Genomic DNA, 23,682 nt, shown 5'->3' on the forward strand with positions numbered 1-23,682 from the left:
CAATGCTTCACTCTCTTGCGAAACAAGCTTCAGGTGGTCGAGCCCCCCTTATACTTGCAAGGGCGTATTGTAGTCACAACCAACATATAACAGCTTGTAGTTTCTAATCCCAACAACTTAAAGTTCTCCAACAACTTGTAGTTTGTTGTAGTTTCTATTTGAGCTCATCCCAACAATTTGTAGTTTCTCTAATCCCAACAACTTGTAGTTTCTTGAGCTAATCCCCACTTTAGAGGGATCTATTATCATGAGAAGAAACCCCATAGAGGGAAAGCAGCCGTCCATTTGGCCAGCTCGTACACACAGTAACTCCCTGCTCTCAAGTTTTGGAACCAACTCTAGATGTTGTTTCATCCGCAGGAACAACATGTTGAAAAATACAGTCCAGCATCCATATCAATAGCATAGAATAAGCATTTAAAAACTATGCATCATTATGTTGCTATCAGCTCATATTATTCTGTTTCAGTAGGAAACTTAGTCACTACTATGATTGTTGTGAAACAGTATTCTTTCTTTGTGATTGTGCAGAATGATAATAGGATATAATGAGATGAACAAGATTGAACAAAATTATGCTAATTAACTTCTCAACTGGAATGTGCTCTCTTGCTATTGCCACATCTCTTCTCCTTTCCTCAGTCGGACGTCTTCACAAATAACCTAAAGATGCCCACTGCAGAGCAACTTCACAGTATGATTTTCACAGCACTTCCTTCCAAATAAACTCAAAATTCATCCACTCTTTGGTTTTCTTTATCTTCATAGACAAATAAGCTTCCATAGCAGATCAATAAAATCCTAAAAAGAGCTCCATCGACAAAATGTCAATCTCAGGATTCTTTGTCGAGAAGCTTCAATCCTGGAATGAATGACAAGGGTGGGCAACTAACCAATCAATTTGGTAGAATGCAATCCTATTAGTCTCATGGAATCTCAACTTTCTAAGAAGAAAAACAGAAAGTTGAATAAGGCTATAAATCACTAGAAACAATGATAACAACTTCTCATAAAAACAGCCACATTCTACATCAAAGAATCCTTAAGCTTTTACCATCCCTCTGCCATGGTATGGTCAAGTTGTTTGCAGAAAATATCTCAAGATTCTGCATCTGGGCATCACATTCATCTAGCTTTTTTCTTATAGTAAAAGTGGGCTATTTAGGTGTAAGGTTTATTGTTGTTTCATTTTTCAGCATGGAAACAACAGATGACATGGTTGGCCGATCATTTGAGGGGTCCAGCACACACAAAAGCCCAATAAGTACGCATTTGAACACATCATCAGGCGAACACGGCTCGAGTAACGATGTGTCTACAAGATCTTTTGCCTTGTCTTCCTTCTATAGTTTCCATGCCTGAAATATTTCAAATTAAGGATCAATGTGGAATCTAGTCATTGAACATCAATAAACATAAAGTCACCATTTCATTCAGAAAGGAATATAGGATCACCATGGGGAGATATAAAACTACTTTTACTTACATTAGCTAGCAGACTTGGAGAATCCATAGTGAGATGAAAGGTACTATTTCGTGAACCACACACAATCTCCAAGATCAATACCCCAAAGCTATAGATGTCAGATTTTACAGAAAAGAGCCCTCCCATTGCATATTCAGGGGACATATAACCACTGGATTACATAAATAAATAGATTTAACGAGAAACTGAATTCATAGAAGTCTTACAAATGATGCATGCCCAAGAACTTATAGATATTTGTCTTAAAAATTGGCAACCTAGTGCATAAGGCTCCCACCATTATGGGGTTTAGAGAGAGTTAGATGTGGCGCCTTACCCTGTGTATAGAGAGGGGAACCCATGACCTCATAGCCACGGTAGAGCAACTTGTAGATGTTAGCTCCTTGATGAATTTGAAAGGATAAAGGAAAATGAAAATGAAATTTGATTAGCCACCCATCTTTTACATCAAAAATGAGGGATGGGGGATCTATATGTGGGTTATGCATGCAACAGATCTGTTCATTATATCCATATAGAAATTCTAAAAATGCATAGGAGTGCCTCAAATACTTACTATGTTCCAACAATGAGATTAGTATTTACTTCATTCTGGTCACCACCAAAGATCCTTGCCATGCCAAAGTCCGAAATCTTTGGGTTCATTTTTTGATCTAGCAAAATGTTGCCAGCTTTAAGATCTCGATGAATTATTCTTAATCTTGAATCTTGGTGCAGATATAAGAGCCCTCGAGCAATTCCTTTAATTATGTTAAAGCACCTTTGCCAGTCTAATAGGTGTTTCTTTGCTGGATCTATAAAGAAAAATATAATATAGATCTAATCAATGAAGTTCCAAACTTTTAATACATGCATAATAGTAAGACATATTCCAATGAAAGATAAAGAAACACACAGTGATTCCTAGCTAAATTTTAAAAATGCAATGAAAATGAAAATGAACAAACCAAAGAGAAAGGCATCCAAGCTCTTATTGGGCATGTACTCATAGATCAATAACCTTTCTTCTCCTTGAATGCAGCAACCAAGAAGTCTAACCAAATTTCTATGTTGTCATTTGGCAATCAATAAAACCTCATTTTTGAATTCCTCTAACCCTTGCCCAGAATTTCTGCTAAGCCTTTTAATAGCAATCTCTTGCCCCCTAGGCAGCTTACCCTGAAGAAAAGATATCATTTAATATGTCACTAAGTGCTCCACTAATTTGAATGTGAATAAGTAAAGGATACTGCTGACTTATGAATATGGAAAACTCCATTTCAGTACAAAGTTTATTATTTCCTCATTTGTCTTCCTTTTCCTTTCTTTGAAGCATTATTCTTTACAAATATATAAATTATATGATTAAGATGCTAACAAATGAAAAGAAATAAGTAAATAAAAATAATAAATAAAACTAAAAGTATTTATAATGTTTCATGCATCGTTAAAAACTAACAATCTTGCTAGCCAACACCTTAGATAAAAGATACAAATGTGACTTTACATTAAAATAGAAAATGCCAATTCCTATTCAGGACTATATATCTACATCTGCTACATGTAAAATATGGAAACAAGCCGTACTAAACCTGCACACTTGTGGTAGTGAATGTTTTTACAAGCAATGTAGAACACCATCTCAATTTTGATGCATGGCCTCCCTGGACTCGATATAGGAACTATATGTATATCCATGCAATCATGTAGTCCAGAAATGAATCCATTTTCAGATATAAAATACCACCACTCCTGATGCTGCTATCTGACAATAAATGTGTTCTTGCCAGTTAATTAGTATACATGAGCACATGCACAAAGGCATATATATACACGATGAGCACAATATCTGCGGCAGATCCTCAAATTCTCGGACCATAAACAATGCAAAAGGAGATGATGGAGCATTAACCTCAAATTATCTCTTTTCCAAGGAGAAAAGGCCATAAGATGCATCAAACAACAAATACATATTTCGTTTAACAAAAGGGCATTTGTATACAAAACCTGGTGTACTGCTATAGCCTAATTCAGTCTTTTACCTTGTAAACCTTGCCAAATCCTCCTTGTCCAAGCTTATGCGAATCAGAGAAATTATTGGTGGCAATTGCTATGCTTTCAAAATTTATTAGTGGAAGTTCGGGCCCATGACCAGGCTTACCAAATCCACTAGAAATTGATAAGTCCTTTGGAAACTCTGTACTCAAACTCAGCTCATCAAGTGGCCTCCCTTTATATCCTTTCCATCCTTCCATATCCCTGGTTGGGCACAGACTAATTAATGACTGCAATAAGGTCAGCTGACAAATAGGCAACAAGTGTTTTATTGTATTACCTTTTATTTTATCTCTGAAATTCCATGCCAAGTAAGTTAAAATGATCAAAAGAATTGCTCCAGAAAGAAGTGCTACAATGATAAGGATCCTTTTTTTTCTCTTACTGCCTGTAGGTTGAGAAAAAACTATAGAAACATAATATTGCAATATATTCAAAAATTTAGTCAACTTCCAAGTGGGAAAAAAATCAGAAAAACTGCTCCAGAAACAGGTGTTACGATAACTATTGTCCTAAAATTTCAGCTGGTAGGTGGTCACAACTTTAGAAATGTAATGAAGTAAATATGAAAGTTTATCATCTCAATCAAGCTAACGAGTGTCCTACTTTACACCATCCTCTTAAAACTTTTAAGAAAATAATCTGAAGGGTATGATTAGATGAAAGACTAAATCATTATTGAATATAATGGTTTAGATCTGGAGACAAATAACAATATAATCAAGATTTCACCAGGGTTGAGCTGCATTGATGAAAAGCTCGATAAAATGAAACAAATGCTCAAGCTAAGTTCTTACATATGAAGAAGATAGCGCAAACATAGCAAGGACTGCTTAAGAAAAGTTTCCATTAGTTCCATCTAAAATTTCAACAAGTTTTTTTTTTTTTTTAAATGACAAGGAGGGCTAAAGCCTACCTATTTTTTTCAAAAAATGAAAGAATTACAACTTCCTGCCTCTTCAAAAGCAGAAGCAGAAGCTAAGCGGCTACTGCATGATGGTTACATATTTTGTCAACATTTTGGATCATACTATATATGCAGCAAACTCATGGACTCCGATAAAATACCACAATTTATCTCCAAAGACCAACGGTTATCCTAGTACGTAGGATACCAATAAATTGAAATAAATTCAAGACTACTTGGAAAATTAGTTGAAAAGCAACACGTCCTTGGCATGCAGCATGAAGGGCTAAACAATAAGTTAATTTAGCTTCTATCAAATAAATTTATTTTACATATGGACAATTTTTTCTTGTTTACAACAAGCATTGAGGAGATGAGTATGCCAGCCCAAACCAGCAAGTATGTAAGAATTAGCCATGGTACCTCTCGCTATTGGTTTGTAGGCAAACCAAACTGTTCCATGCTAAATGGACATCAGCGCTCATAGTTTTAGTACACCATTTTGCCCTAGATGCCAGATCGGCTGACACATTCCTATACAGATCTAAAGGCAAATTTGTAATTTTGACTATAAATGAATAAAAGGGTTATTCTTCTATCACATTGTGTACATTGTGTCTGTGATACATCCTTTGAGTTAGTAGGAATGTAAATTCATATTTTCAAGAGTTGAAAATTTAAGGCATGAATTTACATAACTAACTCATAAACAGCTCCTGACCATAGGATCATCACGAAAATGGTGATCGATCCGGAAGGTTGGTGTATGATCGCTTTCTTAGGGTAGATGTGTCTTGAGTCTATGGTGTGGAGACATCAGAGCGAGAGTACAGGTATTCGTTGAGAATAAGAGTACTGAGCATGATCACTTTGAGCAGTCATAAGGAAGTCTACCTTCTCGTCGATGACTAGCTCGATGCTGCAGTTGTGTGTCTAGTTCTTTGACCTGAGGTGCATCGACAGTTCACCTTGAGTGTGTTATAGTTTGACTACACCATAACTCGATCTTCTTGCCATTCGGAACCTTGAGGTGTATGTTGGCTGTGGCATATTCATTGTAGGAACTAGGTCACACCAAGATGGGATCTATCAACCTCGGTAGATGAGAGGAGTAGTCCTATGATAATTGAAAGATCGAGTCCTTGAGCCCATGGCCATGGCAGAGTGAAATAATGGAAAAGAGTTTTCCATTAAGGTTTCACATCAGACTCGAATCGATCGATTAACTCATATGACTGATGTTGGGTTTAATGAGTTCACCTTAACCCTAATTCAGTCGGGACTCATGATAGAGAAACTCAATCACACAGGTAGCTGCACCGAGAGGTTTGTCTTCAATTCTGATGGGTTGCCACCACATACTGCTAGGTGTCACTGGTAGATTTTGGGAGCAATTAGAATAATATTGATGATCGATCATTCTAATTGTCTAAATCAGAAGAGTTCTAGTCCATCGAAAGGAGTTTCGATGATGTTGATGATGAGATCACGACATGTCTCATTACCATACAGAATTGAACCTAACTGGATCACACAAACAAGGGTTAGGATCTAGATGTCATCAATTGGGCTAACCCAATTGATTTGGATTAGATCCAATTAGGTTCAAGAAAATCGTGCTAGCACACGATTGAGCCTAACTTTCTCCTCGTGTAATCTTTTCTGTCTCTACTGACCCAAATATGATTTGACTCATCCAGAAAATCTTGAGAAGATTTCTCTCAGTCTAAATGAAGCTTGTCCTACTCAGAAAAGGCTTGTCTTAATTCATGAGATGAATTTAAGATAACACCTGCTAATTTCTAGCACCTACCAATTTTATTTTAGGACATCTGTCAAAAATTGACATATGGATCTTAAACTGAAGAGGGCTCATTGGAGGATTTTTGTGGAGTATCCACATACGAAAACCCAATTGAATTGAATGCCATAATCAGATTATGGCATGAGCCCAATTGGATTAAAGTGGGCGCCCCAAAAGGATAAGAACCAAAGAGTCCTGATAAACATGGACACTTTGGCGCCACCTTGATTGAGCTTATCCAATGTTGGTGCCAACTTAGGAGAGAGGGTGGGGTTCTTATCTGATGTAATCAGATGACATCACTCCATCAATAAAATTTTTTTCAAAATTTATTGAAATTTTTTGATTGGTTGAATGATGTGGCACTGCGCAGCATACAGGGTCTATATAAACCCTGCTGCGCCTAGGGTTTCATGGAAAAAATTATTTTATGCACAAAACTTAATAGCTTCTGGCCCCTCCCCTCTTCTCCATGTCCTCCCTACTCTCCTTCCTCCCCTCTTCATGTCCAAAGAGTTGGACATCCATCTGGCAAAGATCTAAGGCATGGTGATGCCTGGAACAAAAGGCTGCAGGACATTTTCGACAGGCTGCTGCTCCAACTTCAGAAGGAGTTCTGAAGTACTTTCAAATCAGATAAAGATCTAATTTTTGGAGCGTAGATTCATGAGGAGAAGATATTCTAGATCCTATCTGAGTGGATACCGGTAGAGGCCAGACGCTTGCGTGGCTACATCAGAACCTCGGACTGTGCAGAGATCATCTAAAGGGTAATCAGATTACCCTTGAGGTACTTCTTCTTTCATCATAGATTTAGATTTAATTTTAGATTTTAAATATTAGATAATAAAATTTGATCTAGAAAATTAGATCTAAAATATGTAGGATAAATTTTTTAAAATTATTCTGCCCCAGATTTGATGAAATCTAAAAGATCCTACACGGAAAAGCGATTCCCCCTCCTTCATTTATGCCCCCACCCCTGCCCACAGGACCAATACAAGTACTGGCACCATTATTTAGACCTTTGATTTAGACCAACTCTCTTTTTGCTTGTCATAAGAAAATGATCAAAAAGTGATCCCTAGCCACATTTTCAATGGTGATCGATGAAGCATTTTCCAGTACAGACTATCCATTAAGAACTCATTTGGTTTGAGGAAAGTGTTAGAAAATACGATGATTTTATGCATGTAATTTTAAAATTTTATAAAATATTTTATACAATAAAAATAAATTAAATTAATTTTTTTTTAATTTAATAATACATCAAATCTCATCTGTAAACCACATGCTAGATCTTGACACGAATATGTGACCTTGATCTAAAATCTAAAAAAGAAAAGCAAAAGGCATCAGAAGAAAAATAGAGATCTAATCTTCATACCTTCGGATTCTACGGATGTCCAGGATTCGAGCTGTAGCCATGCAAGTACTCGATCTCTATTGGTATCCATACAGAGATGTCTAATCGGAGCACTGAATCCATCGGTATGCTAGCACCTTACAGGACTCGCTTCTCAGCTTTGGATCTGAATCCTCTTTTAGAGCTTGAAGAAGATGAAGACTGCGCAAACTCTTTCGTGCAAATCTGACAGAATCTAAACTAGATCACCAAAAAGAAAAGAAGAATATTTCTTCTTCTCTTTCTCTCTCTCTTTTTCTCTCCTTAAATCTGATCACATCAAAAATTTGGGCATGGAGGTGAAGGAAGAAGAAAGAAGAGGTGTTGAGATCTACTTCATGCGCCAAGAAAAAACCCTTTTTAATCTTAGCGCACGTCCACTTGGTTCCTTGATTTTTGTCGCACAAAAAGTAGATCCAACACCTTTCCTTTTAGACATTTTCCATTTCTTAGTTTGAATCAAATTTAAATAGAAAGAGAAAACAAAATAAGGAAGGATGACACATAGAGGAGGGGTGCCAACTTTTCTTTCATGCACGCAAACATGCATTCCTTCTTTTCTTGATATTTTTGTCACACAAAAATATCATCCCATGCCCAAAACTGATTCTCATCTGATATATTTCCTTTCTAAATCATATTCAAAAGGAAGGATGAGTCAAAGGGGAGAGAGAATCCTAGATAAGGTGGGGGGCGCCAACTATTGGCACCCTTATCTTTCACGTGCGTAAGAAAAAAAAAGGGGTGCATCTCCACGTGCGCCCTCCCTCTTTCTATATGAGATCTAGAGAGAGAAGCTCAGTAAGAGTGGGCTTCTTGAGTTAGGTCTAATCTGGTTCCTATTTGGTTCTAATCGGATTCAAAACGAGTCCAAATCAAATCGAATTCAAAAGGCTGTCAAACCTGATCCAATCAGGATTGTAATCTAAATTTAATTTGGATAATTGAATCCAATTAGTATTAAATTAAATCAAACTTAATTAAATTAAATTAAATTTAAATTAATTAAAATTTTATCTATAATTTAATCAGCTCCAATTAAATTACAACATTTGTAATTAAATCTCCGCGAGAATAATTACTAGTTGTCAAAACTGTAACGCTTACAAATTAGCAGTTTCTAAAATTTAAACTATCAATCCTATTGATAATTCGATTATGATCTAAAATATTAATCAGATTATGCTCCTTTTATGTGTGACCCCTCAAGTTCTATTCTGTTTGGTAGTGAGATATACCGTAATCTCTATCACAGTATCATCAAAATTTCTTTCGATAGGCTGGGATGATTTCAACTCACTTCAACAAGGATCATTGATCAGAAAATGATCCTAGTGAGTTCTCATGATCCACCAGTGATGTCTAGCAGCATATAGTGATAATCCAGCAAAACAGAAGAATGAACTCCTAGGTGCAGTTATCGTGTGATACAGTCCCTCTATTGTGTGTCCTAACTAGACAGAGGATATGGAGAACTCGTCAGACCCCATCATCAGTCATATATTAGATTGGATTGACTCGAGTTCATCTGTGAATTTTATAAAATTTTTTTTTAGTATTCACACTTGCTCTAGCCAGAGATTTTCTGAACTCAGTTTTGCGAATCGTATAGGACTACTTTTTTACCAAAGTCGATAGATTCTATCTAGGTGCATCCTACTCCAAATAATGAATCTGAACCTATAATAGCCAACATACATAGCAAGGATCCGAATGGCTAGGGACCAAAAGAACGTACAGTCAAATTAAGTAGCCTCGCTGCGAATAGCCAACATATCCAAGTCAAAAGATCAGTCACACCACTGCAGCATCGAGAAAATTACTGACGAGTGAGTAGACATTCAAGTGATTTTTTGTGTTGGTCATGCTCAGTGTAAGTTATTCTCTAACAACCATCTGTACTCTCACCCCAATATCTCCACACTGCAGACTCAAGACCCATCTATCTAGAAGGAAAGTGATCCATGCACCAATCGTGAATGGATTGATCATTATCCTCCATGACTATCCTTCGATCAGGAGCATTTAAAAATTAACCACTAACGATGTATATCTTAAATTCTCAACATCTTGAGAATATACAAAATCATCTTTGTTAATTTCTAGGATAAATCATGGATACATATGACATGATTGGTTATCAAGACTGCCCATCAAGTACAAAAAATGCTCTAAAGAAAGGTATATGTCAGCGAAGATTGACTTCTAAGACACACATCTAACAAACTCCTATTTGTACTAAAGCCAATCTGCTATATAGCTAAGCCCCATCTTCTGAAGACAGGCTTCGATCTTTAGCTGGATAAGTGACTTGAGCCTACCACATCCTATGTAGAGTCTACTCTCTACATCTCTATATATTTCTACTTGAGGTAATCGTGTATATCCCTGTTGTATATGTATGGACTTCTAGTGAGACCTTGGCTCCTTAGCGAGGGCTATAGACCATTATCTTTACAGTACAATATCATAGCGTTCAATAGTATGACATCCAGTTTTATAACTATCATAAGAACCAGAACGCATCCTGTACATCTATAGCATATTCATCTTCTATTTGTCAATTGCCTGAAACCCTTCCAATATATCAAACCCACATAACTCAAGAAAACATACTGATGTAGATATTCTACCATCAGCATCAGGATTATTGGTGAACGTAGGTGATTTCATGTATGTATTTTGAAATTTTTTCAAATAAATTACAGTGGAAGATAATTAGATTAATCAAATTAATCTAACATATATATGATCTAATCATCAAATCAACCTACTCTAGGATCTTTGACATGATATGTTGCATATAAAATCTAAAAAATACTGAAGATAAAATCAGCATGCATGCATGTGAGTAGTAGATCACATCTACTTCTATTCTGAGTGCATAACTTGATACCTTTGTATGGATCGATGATCACCACTACTGAGAGACATGGTAGAAAGAATCTTCACTAATTGCTCACAGCCACATACGTGTCCGGCCTCTATGGGAAGTCCACTCGAAGCTTCGATCTGATCGGTCTTCTTGGGAGTGTGAGCTCGCATGAAGATCTTCTTCTTGACTGATTTGGATCCTTTCTTCAAATCTTTGAAATCTTTTCAAAGATTGAAGATGGACTTCTAGAGAAGATGAAGAGATGAAAGAAAGATGGAAAGAAAAATAATTTTGTCTCATAATTTTCTCTCTTCCCAAACCCTGAGGACTAAAACCCCAAAAATCTGATTTTTGCGCACACACCAAGAGAAGAGGACTCTCCTCTTCTTTCACACCATGAAACCAATGCCCTAAGCCCCTTCACATGAAAAACTCTTCTTCTGGTATCTTACACATACAAAAGAAACCACAAAAGCCCCTTTTATTGACGTGTAAAGAGGTGGGGTGAAGAGTCCAAGAGATCATGGACTCTTACAAGATGTCACCTCCCTTCACAACATATCGAACATAAATGTGTCCTAAAGCTAATCATTTGACGATTGTGCTAATTATAAATGTATATGAATTGATAAATAATAAAAATTATTTGATCTTTTTCATTATAAGATTATATCTTTTAACGAACTTCTCTGTTGTGATGTTCTTCGGACTACTTTGACCGATAAAAGAGGATTTATCATGTAGTCCTTAAGTTGGCTCGCGATCAAATGATACGCTATTACTAGGACGATAGCGATATCAAGTGTAGGTCGTTGTGTGCCATATACGTTGGTTGTCCTCATAACCAAATGATGTGAAGACACAGATATCACATGCAGATGAGATGTAAGAGTACATCATCACTGAACGTGACCAACTACGGAGTACTCTGCTGTCAAGGATAGCTCATGAAGGGTATAGGTATAAGTGTCCCTCCGACTTGAGATCACCTCAGTGACTTACAAGCAACTCACTGTACTTTGATATTAGACTAACTAAATTTTTAATTCAGTGACAGAAAATTTTTGGGTGCAGTCAAGTACTTATCAAGTCGGTGTGTGAGTCAAGATAGGATTGATCCCTCCGAATTAGTAAGAGTTAATGTATCAATGTATTTCAATTTAGCAAAACTTGAGCCTGGATAATCCATGTGATGAATTTTAAAGATTGAAATATAATATGGATGATTTATCTAGGATTGACAGTTAAATTTTAGGTCATCTTCAAGTATTAGGGTCAAAGAGATAAATTATACAGTAACCATATGCCAATAGATTCTTGAATGTTGCTTCATCTTCATTCAACCTATTCGGACATCGGGTCACCATTGCTAGATGGTTACATCGATTAGTTCAGAAAGTTATTTCTGTGCTATTGACTTAGGTTCGAACCTATGGGGTCACACTCAAAAGAAGTTTCTGACTGATCATATGGTTGATCAACAATTGAGAATCGTTCAAGGGCTTAATCGTCAATTCGATTGATAGTTAACCTTATGCAAAAATTATAATAAATTAATTCATCAAGTATTAGTGAATTAATAGAGTATTAATTAGTAATTAAATTATTGATTAACTCAATTTGATTGAGCAAAGAGGATTAAATAAAATCTAATTGAATTAGATTCAATTAGGTTTGACCCGATTAGATTATGAGATGACCTAATCGCTAAGAGAGAATTATTTCTGATTTGATCAGAACTTTGGTTCAATCAATTCTTAATTTGATTGAAATTTGAATTAAAATTTATGAACCTAATTAGATTAAGTTTTATATATTTTATATGGGCTAAACCAAATATGATTTGATTTAGATTCAAATAAGAAAATTAAGAGTCTTTATTGGAATAGGACTCTTCTCCCCATATACCTCCCACTTTGATGCCATATATCCTCATACACAAATAGTTTTTATATGAGATTTTCTTACACCAAAGAGTCTTTTCCCTTTTCTATCTCACATCTAAATTTGATTTGGTTTTGATAAAAGGAAGATTCTAAAATTAGATTTTAAAATATTCCTTATCAGGAGAATCTGTTCTTATCCAAATCACCTCTCCACACTAACTTATTTTTTTTCTCCTTATATGTATGACATTTTGAGGAGATTTTTTGTGGGAGATTAGTGGAGAACTGATTTACCAAGATAAAAATATAGGAAGTATATCCCATATTTTTTGGTATATTTTGGATGTGAAATTATGAAAGCAGGCGACATCTCATGGTAGAGAGAATCCTCACTGGTTGCTCGCAGCCGCACAAGTATCCAATCTCTACAGAAAATTCACTCGAAGCTTCGATCTAATCGATCTTCTCGGAAGTGCTAGCTTAGGCAAAAATCTTCTTTTTGACTGATCTTGATCTTTTCTTCAAATTTTTGGAACCTTTCCAGAGGTTGAAAATATACTTCTGGAAGAGATGAAGATACACAAGAAAGATAGAGAAGAAAATAATTTTTCTCTAATTAATTCTCTCTTCCCAAATTCTTAGGATCAAAATCTTAGAATTCAGATTTTTTGCACACACACCAAGAGAGAGGACTTTCCTCTCTATTTTTCATGCCATGAACCATAACCCAAGCCCCTCCACATGAAGAACTCTTCTTCTGGTATCTTACACCCACAAAAGAAACCACAAAAGCCCCTTTTATAGGCATGTAAGGAGGTAGGAAGAAGAGTCCTAGAGATCATAGACTCTTGATGTATTTTCGCCCCTACTCCAATTCTTCTAGTATCTTACACATCTATTGCATATTCAGCATCTATTTGTCAATTACCTAAAATCCTTCCAACATACCAAACCAACATAACTCAAGAAAGCATGCTGATGTAGATATTCTACCATAAGCATTAGTGCATCCTCCCACTCTTAGCTCTAACCCTTCTTCAAAGATGAAGAATAATCCCTCAGTGCTTTTTAAGTACTTAAGAATATTTTCACAGCAATCCAATGCTCTCAGTCTGAATTTGACTAATCTCTGCTCATGACTCTTGCAGCAAGATATACTAAGTCAAGTACATAGCATGGCATACACCTATGCTCAAGAGGATAACAGATCCCTCTTTGAGGTTTCAATACTGAACTCTTTCAATACCTCTTCTATATACTTATCTGTGAAAACTAAACATCCTTTTAGGATATATCTCTATAGACTTTTATTCCTAGAATACAAGATGTTTGACCTAGGTCTTCGATAAAAAAATTCTATATACAACCATATCATAATCGATGTCAGTATGAGACTCTCCCACTGTCCTTCATGTAACTACATGATTCTTTCTTTAATTTAATCACATCATTAAAATAACTATTCTAATTCTGAGATTTTAGCTTAAATCCATAAATAAATTTTCACAATATGATCTCTATCACTGAAAGTAAAATCCATAGACCACTGTAAATAGATACCTTTCTAAGATATCCATTCAGCAGAACTATCTATACATCCATTTCTCGAGATCAATGTACAACATTGCCTCATTATAGATTTTAGGATTATCCCTATATTCTCAATCTCCTTAGAGAAATACTTTCTCTTGATCCTCTGTAAGAATACCAAGTTTCTTTCAGAAGGATGGAAGATCCTACTAATCTATGAGGTAGAGAAGGTACTACATATACTAGCTCATCTTAAATAGGTTGTACAGATCTTATGACTCATTGTTCTTTAGAAACTCTCTTTTTGAGTTCATCATCTTACTGTTTTAAGAAAATAACATGATTGCTCATAATCACATTGTGAACCACTGGGAAGAGAAAGTGATATGCCAATTTTTTTTGAGATACCCCATAAACGAGCTCTCAAGACCTATTTTCTAACTTGTCCACCATGCCATATCTCATACGGTGTGATGGAACCAACTTTAGAGGGAACCTTAATTTAAATTTTAGAAATTGAAACTTATCCATAAAGAAATAAGAATTAAATCAGTGAATTTTATAATGGATCGGATCATATCTCATGTAGTGCCATTCCTCCTCATAGATACTCCATTGAGTTGAGGTGTACTAGAAGGATTCCATTATGAAACTATGTCATTTTCTAGAGGTAATCATGAAAATTTTTATTTGGTATTGCATCCTTGATCTGATCGAAGTATCTTTAAAATTTTTTCGATTTACTTCTCTACTCCATATCTAAATTCTTTGAATCTTTTAAAAAACTTCAGATTTGTATCTCATATATATACCTATACCATGACTACTCATCGATAGAGGTAATGAGGTAGAGATTACCTTCCTCATGTGGCTTATCAAATGTACCGTATACATCAAATGTGTACAAAGATAAGTATCTCAATGGTCCTATCCTTTTATTCCATAAAAGACAGCATGATCATTAATCCTCAAAGAGATGATTCATAGACTAGATATGACTCAATAGTCAATGATCCCAAAAGCTCATATTTTTTCAATTGGTAAATTATTTCTTCTCCTATATGACCTTGCCTAAGGAACCACCTATATACTTTAGGTTATTTGATTTTTAGATCTCTTAAAACTAATGACATTCACTATTTACTCAAATAAGTTCACATATGCATCACCATGCAAATATTAGAGAACTAAATTCAAAATGATAATCGTCGAGATTAGGTGCCCACGACTACAATGCAACTTTTGCGCCACTGCTGACTCAAAAGAGTCACTTCATCTTCTCTCAACCCTCTTCCTTTTCTTAGACCCTATATTGAAGTACGTAATATGCACTAGAATCTAATACTCAACTGGAAGAAGAAAAAATCATAAGATCAAATTTGAGTGACTCGACATACCTTCCAAAGGTGTGTCTATGTTTCTTTAGATTTTTCAAGTATATACCTCTGAACTTTTTAAGGTTCCTTTAGTTACCAACATATTGACCAATTCACTTAAGGTACTATAATGTTTATTCATATAATATTTTCATAAACTATCCATATGAATCAGAAATCACAGGATCAAATCCATTAGCAATTTTTTATGCATGATCATGTCGAGCTTCTCAAGCTCTTCAATATCCTTGATCATTGTCAAATAGTGATTATGGACAAACCATCCATCACACATCTTATGTGCTGTGCGACTATGATCATCTCACAATTGTTGCAGATGAATCAATATATCATTGATAGTCTACATATCTTTATGCACATATTGGAGTTCATCAACCATAGACTCTAATTTATAGCACCTAATCTAATTATCAATATCCAACCATTTGTCAAGTATAGCTCGTTGACTATGGATTAGATAAGTTAATGACATTGGGTTAACCTAATTAAGAACATACTTTAATTTCTAAAAGCTAAAAACTATTCTTAGGTTTATGAGCCAGAATATATAATTGGTTTTAATTAAGTAGTTGATATCTAAGATTCAAGCTAGAGGATTGGAAGCTGATAGAATGAACTACAGAGAGTAACAATTTAATTAGATGATTGTACTTATAATAGTTTATTCTAGAGACTTTAAAAATAAACAAAATTTTTCACTAATTTTTTGAGTCTCTCACACTCCTCGGATGAAGAAATAAAAATCCTACCGTGATAAGTGGTTCTAGTGCGTGCTGTGGTTCCATCGATGTATGGCACCTCACCTAACAGTTATTGATAATACGTACACCAATGTGTGGATAATTTTTTATCCAGATATTTCTTCAAACATATTGCAATGATTTAGTTTTTAAGTCCTATAGTCTCACCTAATAGTTATTAGTACATTTCTTAGTTAAGTCCGGCCCACCGTTCACCAGTGAGTGCAAAGCCATCATTGGATCCCTTATCTAACAGTTATTGGACCCAATCCCATCTTTATCTTAGGGCATCTAATGTCAATAGAGTGATTGTACCTTCTTAATGTAATCGAACCACTGTAACCAATCGAGAACGATCAACGTCGGAAAAGACACTTGCATCTCTACAATGGTGGAAGATCAATAGACTTAATATTTAGTGAGGAGATTTAGGTTTAGGTCTCTTCTAATCATCACATACATTTGATGTAGATGACTAATTAGATTTAGGTCAGCACATCATCTCATGTCTGACCAATCTAGTCCGCATGGATGAACTCGAGTCAACAACTTAATATAAAACATAATCTCCAAAAATAGCCTGATAAGTGGGGATCTCTCCATTGTTTTTCTTAGATACCATCGAATTGATCAGATCAGACAACGAAATCAATTAAATAATCACCATCTAATACTTGTCTTAGATACCAAATAGGTTGATTAGAATCGATCAAGTTAACTTATAGACCCGGGCTCGAGCCACTGAGCCAAATTCGATCTTGATTTAATCAATTCGCATCACATATGAATCAATTTGACCAACTATAACTAAACTCAATTTTGAGCCCATTTGACCTAATCCCAACCAACTTTTGATTAGGTTTGATCAACTGCTCAAAATCAGAAAGGATTCAAGTCTGATCTAATCTATGACCATATTTGTAGTTTAGTCTCTAGACCTAATTTGTTCAATGCATACTCAAAGCCCATATTTTATACATTAAAATTTAGATCTTAAATTTATAATTTTAGATCTTATAATTTTAAATCTTAATTCTCAATTAAGTATATTATGTATATGGATTTTAGTTTAAATATCAAAATAATTTCTAATCTAAACTATTTGTATTATATCTCATACAATTTTGCTGTATACAAAATCGAGTCAACTCATCCTGATACTCAAATTGACTTGTTGCAGTGAGTCGACACAACACTGAGATAAACAAAAAGCTATAGATCTAGCCTGCACAATTGAGTCGGCTCACCAGCAAATGAGTCGACCTATCAGAATCTCAAGTTGACTCCAACAAAAATGAGTTGACTCGCCAAGCACTCGAGTTGATCCAAACATGAATTGAGTTGACTCCACAGCATGCCAATCATAGTTTCAGTGTTTCATGCAAACAGAACCTAAGGTTTTCAATCTAGAATTTTGTAAAAATTAGGTTTTAGATCATGTGTCAAAACAATATATCACATATAATATTTATTGATCTAAAATACATAAAATTGCTTGCATAATCTGATTTAAATCTAAAATATTTATAATATATAATTAAATTCAAATCTAATTATCTTTCACATATCAGACATATGAATATTAATTTAAAACTATGCATGCAAACATATATCGCATATATGAAATAATTTCAGCAATTATACTAGATCCAAATTAAACCTTAATTAACATATTCAAATTTGAAACTAATTTCAGATCTGAATTATTCATGACTTATTTCAGATTTGAAATAATTTTATATCTAAAATAAAACTTGTAATCATATTACAACATACAGAAATTTCAGATCTACCATTAATTAATGCTCTACATCATTTTAGGACAATCATTCACCATAACAGGATTATACCAGGACAACCTTATTTCAGAACGATGTCTATCATTTAACTAATCTTCAAATTTAATTTTTATAAATTAGATTTTAGATCTGAGAGGTTTCATATTCGTATCAAAATCTACCTCTGATACGACTGTTAGAAAATATGGTGATTTCATGCGTGTAGTTTTAAAATCTTACAAAATATTTTATGCAGTGAAAGTAAATTAAATTAAAATTTTTTAATTTAATAATATATCAGATCTTATCTGTAAACCATATACTAGATCTTGACATGAACATGTGACCTTGATCTGAAATCTAAAAAAGCAAAGCAAAAGGCATCAAAAGAAAAATGGAGATCTAATCTCCATACCTTCAGATCCTACGGATGTCCAGGGTTTGAGCTGTAGCCACACAAGCATCCGATCTTTGCTGGTATTCATATAGAGATATCTAATCAGAGCACCAAGTCCACTAGTGTGCTAGCACTTTACAGGACTCGCTCCTCAGCTTTTGATTTGAATCCTCTTCTAAAGCTTGAAGAAGATGAAGACTGCGTGAACTCTTTCACGCAGATCTGATAGGATCTAAACTAGATCACCAAGAAGGAAAGAAGAACCTTTCTTCTTCTCTTCTTCTCTCTCTTTTTCTCTCCTTAGATTTGATCACATTAGAATTTTGGATGTGGAGGTGACGAAAGAAGGAAGAAGAGGCATTGAGATCAACTTCATGTGCCAAGAAAAAAATCCTTTTTAATCTTAACGCACGCCCACTTGGTTCCTTGATTTTTATTATACAAAAAAGTAGGTCTAACACCTTTCCTTTTAGACATTATCTCTTTCTTAATTTGAATCAAATTCAAATAGAAAGAGAAAATAAAATAAGGAAGGATGACACATAAAGGAGGGGTGCCAACTTTTCTTTCACGCACGCAAACGTGCATTCCTTCTTTTCTTGATATTTTTGTTGCACAAAAATATTGTCCCATGCCCAAAATTGATTCTCATCTGATATATTTTCTTTTTAAATCATATTCAAAAGGAAGGATGAGTCAAAAGGGACAGAGAATCCCAGATAAGGTGGGGCACCAACTATTGGTGCCCCCTTATCTTTCACACGCACAAGAAGAAAAGAGGGGCGTGTCTCCATGCACGTCCTCTCTCTTTCTACATGAGATCTGGAGAGTGAAGCTCAGTAAGAGTGGGCTTCTTGAGTTAGGTTTAATGTAATTCTTATTTGGTTCTAATAAGGTTCAAAACGAGTCTGAATCGAATCGAATTCGAAAGACTGTCAAACCTGATCCAATCAGGATTGTAATCAAAATCTAATTTGAATAATTAAATTTAATTAGTATTAAATTAAATCAAATTAAATTAAATTAAATATGATTTAAATTAATTAGAGCTTGATCTATAATTTAATCAGTCCTAATTAAATCACAACATATATAATTAAGTCCCTGTACTAACAATTAGCAGCTACCAAAACTATAATGCTTACAAATTAGTAGTTTCTAAAATTCAAACTATTAATCCTATTGATAATTCGAATATGATCCAAAATACTGATTAAGTCATACTCCTTTTATGTATGACCCCTCAGATTCTATTCTGTCTGGTAGTGAGATATACCATGATCTCCATCATAGTATCATCGAAACTTCTTTCGATAGGCTGGAATAATTTCAACTCATCTCAATAAGGATCGTTGATCCATAAATGATTCTAGTGAGTTCTCACAATCCACCAATGATACCTAGTAGTATATAGTGGCAATCCAGTAGAGTTGAAGAATAAATCTCTAGGTGCAGTTATTATGTGATACAGTCCCTCTATCATGAGTCCCAACTAGACGAAGGTCATGGAGAACTCATCAGATCCCATCATCAGTCATATATCAGATTAGCTCGATCCGAGTTTATTTGTGAATTTCATAAAAATTTTTTTCTAGTATTCACACTTACTCTGGCTAAAGACTTTTTGAACTCAATTTTATGAATTGCATAGGACTATTCCTTTTCTACTAAGATCGATAGATTCTATCTAAGTGTATCCTACTCCAAATAATGAATCTGAACCTACAATAGCCAACATATACAGTAAGGACCTGAATGGCTAGGAACCAAGAGAACGTGTAGTCAAACTAAGTAACCCACTGCGAATAGCCAACGCACCACAGGTCAAAGGACCAATCACATCACTGCAGCAATGAAAAAGCCACTAACGAGTGAGTAAATATTCAAGTAATTTCTCATATTGATCATGCTCAGTGTAAGTTATTCTCTAACAGCTATCTGCACTCTCATCCCAATATTTTCACACTACAGACTCAAGACTCATCTATCCAGAAGGAAGATAATCCATGCATCAATCCTAAATGAATTGATCACTGTCCTCTGTGATGATCCTTTGATCGAAAACTTTTAAAAATTAACCACTAATGATATATGTCTCAAATTCACAATACCTTGAGAATATACAAAATCATCTTTATTAATTTTTAGGATAAATCATGGACACATATGATATGATTGGTTATAAAGACTATCCGTCAAGTACAAAACATGCCCTAGAGAAATTTATGTGTTAGCCAAGATTGGCTTCTGGGGCACACATCTAACAGAAAAAAATTTTCTTTTCAGAAAGTAACTTCTCAGAAAATAACTTTTCGAAAAGTTATTTCTTGAAAATAGGATTCTGGCATTGTTTAGTTGACCATGGATAAATGACTTATTGTAGAATAGCTTACATTTAGTTGAGCATCTATTTTTTTAAAAAAATTATGTAAAATACCTATTATATCTTTAAAAGATATAAGACCATATATTTTTACTTCTAAACTTTACATAAATAATAATATTATATTTATATTGATATAAATATAATATAAATATATTTTAATATAACATTAAAATATAATAATTTATTGTATTAGTATAATATTAATATTTTAATATAATATATTTATTAATATATATATAAATATAATATTATATTTATATTTATATTAATATATTAATATGAATATTATATTAATATTAATAAAAATATTATACTAATATAAATATTAAAATATTATTAAAATATAATAAATATTATATTATATTCATATAAATATTAGGATAATATTATATCACTATTAAGTATTTTATCCTAATCATTCATTGATATCTTATAAAATCTTAGATGTGAATCTTAAAAGAATATTTTTGGAATAAAAAAAGTATCATCAATTTTTTTATCACAGGAAGTGTCAAAATCCACCTTCCTCATAGATTTTTACTTTATATGAAATGTAAGAAGTATCTTTCTATAGAAAGAGATTTTTTTTTCTCTCTCTTCTCTTAAAATTTCAACCAAACAAGAGGTCCCCTCTCCACTTTCTAGAAAGTGTCTCTTCATCCCTGTACTTTCCTAAACCAAACAAGTTTTAAAAGAACCAAATTTCTAATGGGTGGAGATCAACTACGATGGTGTATCAGGTAGAAAAGATAAAATCATAATAATTGATATTAAAGTAAAAAGCTAGTTAATAGCCAAAAGTCTTTTTTTTCTGCATTGTGAAGAATGAAAAAGTGGCATTTGCTTAGGAGAGAGGTGCCAAAGTGCTTAGGGAAACTAAAAAACTTGGTAATCCTTTGACATGAGGGTCAAAAGTTGTGCTTGGGTCATACCATCTATGTAGGTCAGTTGGCTTTTGAGGCTTAGGTGTAAGAGCTAGAAGTGCTCGAGCCATCCTATTTATGTAGGCTAATTAGTCACTGAGGTTTTTAGGCTTGGGAGTTTGAAGTGCTTCAGTCATTCAGCCTAATAAGGCCGCTTAGATGCCAAGGCTTTCGACATGAGGGGCAGTGTGCTTGGGTTGTTTGGCCTAAGAAGGCTAATTAGATGCTGAGACTCTCGGCATAAGGACCAACATCTTGAAGTTGTTGGATGGCTCATCTTGTTGGCCCTCAAAAGCATCTATTGGTGGTTATTGTGAGACATGCTTGACCTTTGTTTGATTTTTAAATTATTTTTTTGATCTAAAAAACTTGAAAGAAATTCTTATAAGAAGAAAAGAGCTTCAATTAAAAGGCCAGGTTTACATGAATTTGATGATACATCTTATTGATAATAAGATCGGCGGATGACTAAATTCCATGCTCGAAGCATGGGAGTCCCATCCAATGTTCCAAGCTATAAGTTCTAGGGCGTACAACTTAGAAAGTTGGTATGATCCTTCCTAGTTGGCACAAGCTTTCTGCATTTCATCAGTTGGGTCACCTTGGCCTTCTGGACCACCAGATCTCCAGGTTGAAAGAATTTGACTTTTACTTGGGAGATGTAATATTGAACTACTCATTGCTGAAAGGCTGCCATCCAAATCTGAGCTTGTTCTTTGGTTTCTTCAAGGAGATCCCGGTTGGCTTGGAGGTCTTCAAAATTCCTTTGTTTAGTAAAGGAGTTCATTGAGTGAGAAGGTTGGCCGCTCTCCAAGGGGATTACCACTTTAGTGCTAAAGGAAAGGTTGAAGAGTATTTCCCCTATAAAAGTCTGATGGGTGGTCTGGTAAGCCCAGAGGGCCTCATCATCTCTCTACTTCATGGTGTAGAGGGTTTTGGATGCCTTCTGCTACTTACTGCTCTTAACTTGAGCAGCAAAGATCTTTGCAAACTCCTTAAAGGAGTGGATGGAGTTTAGTTGAAGGTTTGTTTACTACATTAGGGCAGCCTTCCCAACTGTTGCTCCTAGATTGATTTTGATGATTACAAAGCAGATTGAAGGGATACAATATTTTAAAATGAAAAAGTCCTTATGCTCTTCAAGGGCAAAATTGTAATTTCACTAAAATCCTGATTTGATAGTACCATTTGGTAGAACAAATGATTTGAAATCTATTGGTGAAAATTTCATTATGTTTGGACTTATATTTTTGAAGTTATGAAGGTTTGAAGTGCATGAGTCGACTAATGAGTCAACTCATGGCACTGTGAGCTGATTGGCACGCAAAAATTCTCCTTGGCACGCTAGTTTTCTGGCTTGGCACGACCTGTGAGTCGACTCATGAGTCGACCCACAAGGCATGAGTCGACTCATGAGTCGACCCCTGCTAATTTGAGCCAAGAAATTCCAGAAAAGCATTCTCTGGTTTTTGCAACAGAGGTCGACTCATGAGTCGACCCCTGAAGCATGAGTCGACTCATGAGTCGACCCCTGCGACGGGAAATGTCAGCAACGGCTATTTTTTTGCCCGTTTTAATTGCCATTTATGCTTCCTAAAAATCCTCTAACGGCTCTTTATCTGCCTAAATTGTTTTCTCTTGCTTCTAATGCTACAAAATGCTTAATTTGATGAAAGAAATTGCAGATTAAATAGCGGATCAAACGTGAAATCAAATGTGAAGAGAAAAAGAGAAAAAGAAGAAAAAGAGAAGAACAGAAGAGAGGATCCGAAATTTGCAAGAAAAAGCCTGAGATCAACGAAATATCCATAGAGAAAAAGAGAGAGGATCCACAATATACCAGAGAGATTGTGAAAGAGAAAAGGAAGATCTTTCAAGGAGAGAATTCTTCACGCCTATCGTTTCAACCTTGATCTAGAGATCGTTCAAAGCTTTCAAGAGATCTTCAATCAACAATCAACCTCTTCTCAAGCGTTCAACCGTTCATTCATCTTGAGAAAATCTGAAAAAGGGGTTCTTCATTTGAGTAAAGCTTTTATTGTTATATTTGCTCATTTAAGGAGCTGTTATTGTATTCATCTGTGCTCTAAATATGCTTACTCTTTGTGAGTTTTTGCTCTTGTTTTTGGAGGAT

At 34.7% G+C, this 23,682-nt stretch overlaps 1 protein-coding gene and 1 pseudogene across 1 annotated transcript in view; both read right to left on the minus strand.

Annotated features, from left to right (window-relative positions):
- Window positions 1-773: 773 nt before the first annotated feature.
- The window catches only part of LOC105035790 (G-type lectin S-receptor-like serine/threonine-protein kinase B120), a 172,390-nt gene continuing 149,481 nt past the window's right edge, over window positions 774-23,682 (minus strand). Inside the window, exon 8 of the mRNA XM_073258026.1 lies at window positions 774-801. The gene's annotated coding sequence lies outside the window, so the exon portion shown is untranslated. The remainder of the gene's footprint in view (window positions 802-23,682) is intronic.
- Window positions 982-3,720, minus strand: LOC109505166 (G-type lectin S-receptor-like serine/threonine-protein kinase At1g11330; annotated as a pseudogene).

The sequence above is a fragment of the Elaeis guineensis genome, chromosome 5 (assembly GCF_000442705.2).
Source record: "Elaeis guineensis isolate ETL-2024a chromosome 5, EG11, whole genome shotgun sequence".
In the NCBI taxonomy this organism is placed as follows: Eukaryota; Viridiplantae; Streptophyta; class Magnoliopsida; order Arecales; family Arecaceae; genus Elaeis; species Elaeis guineensis.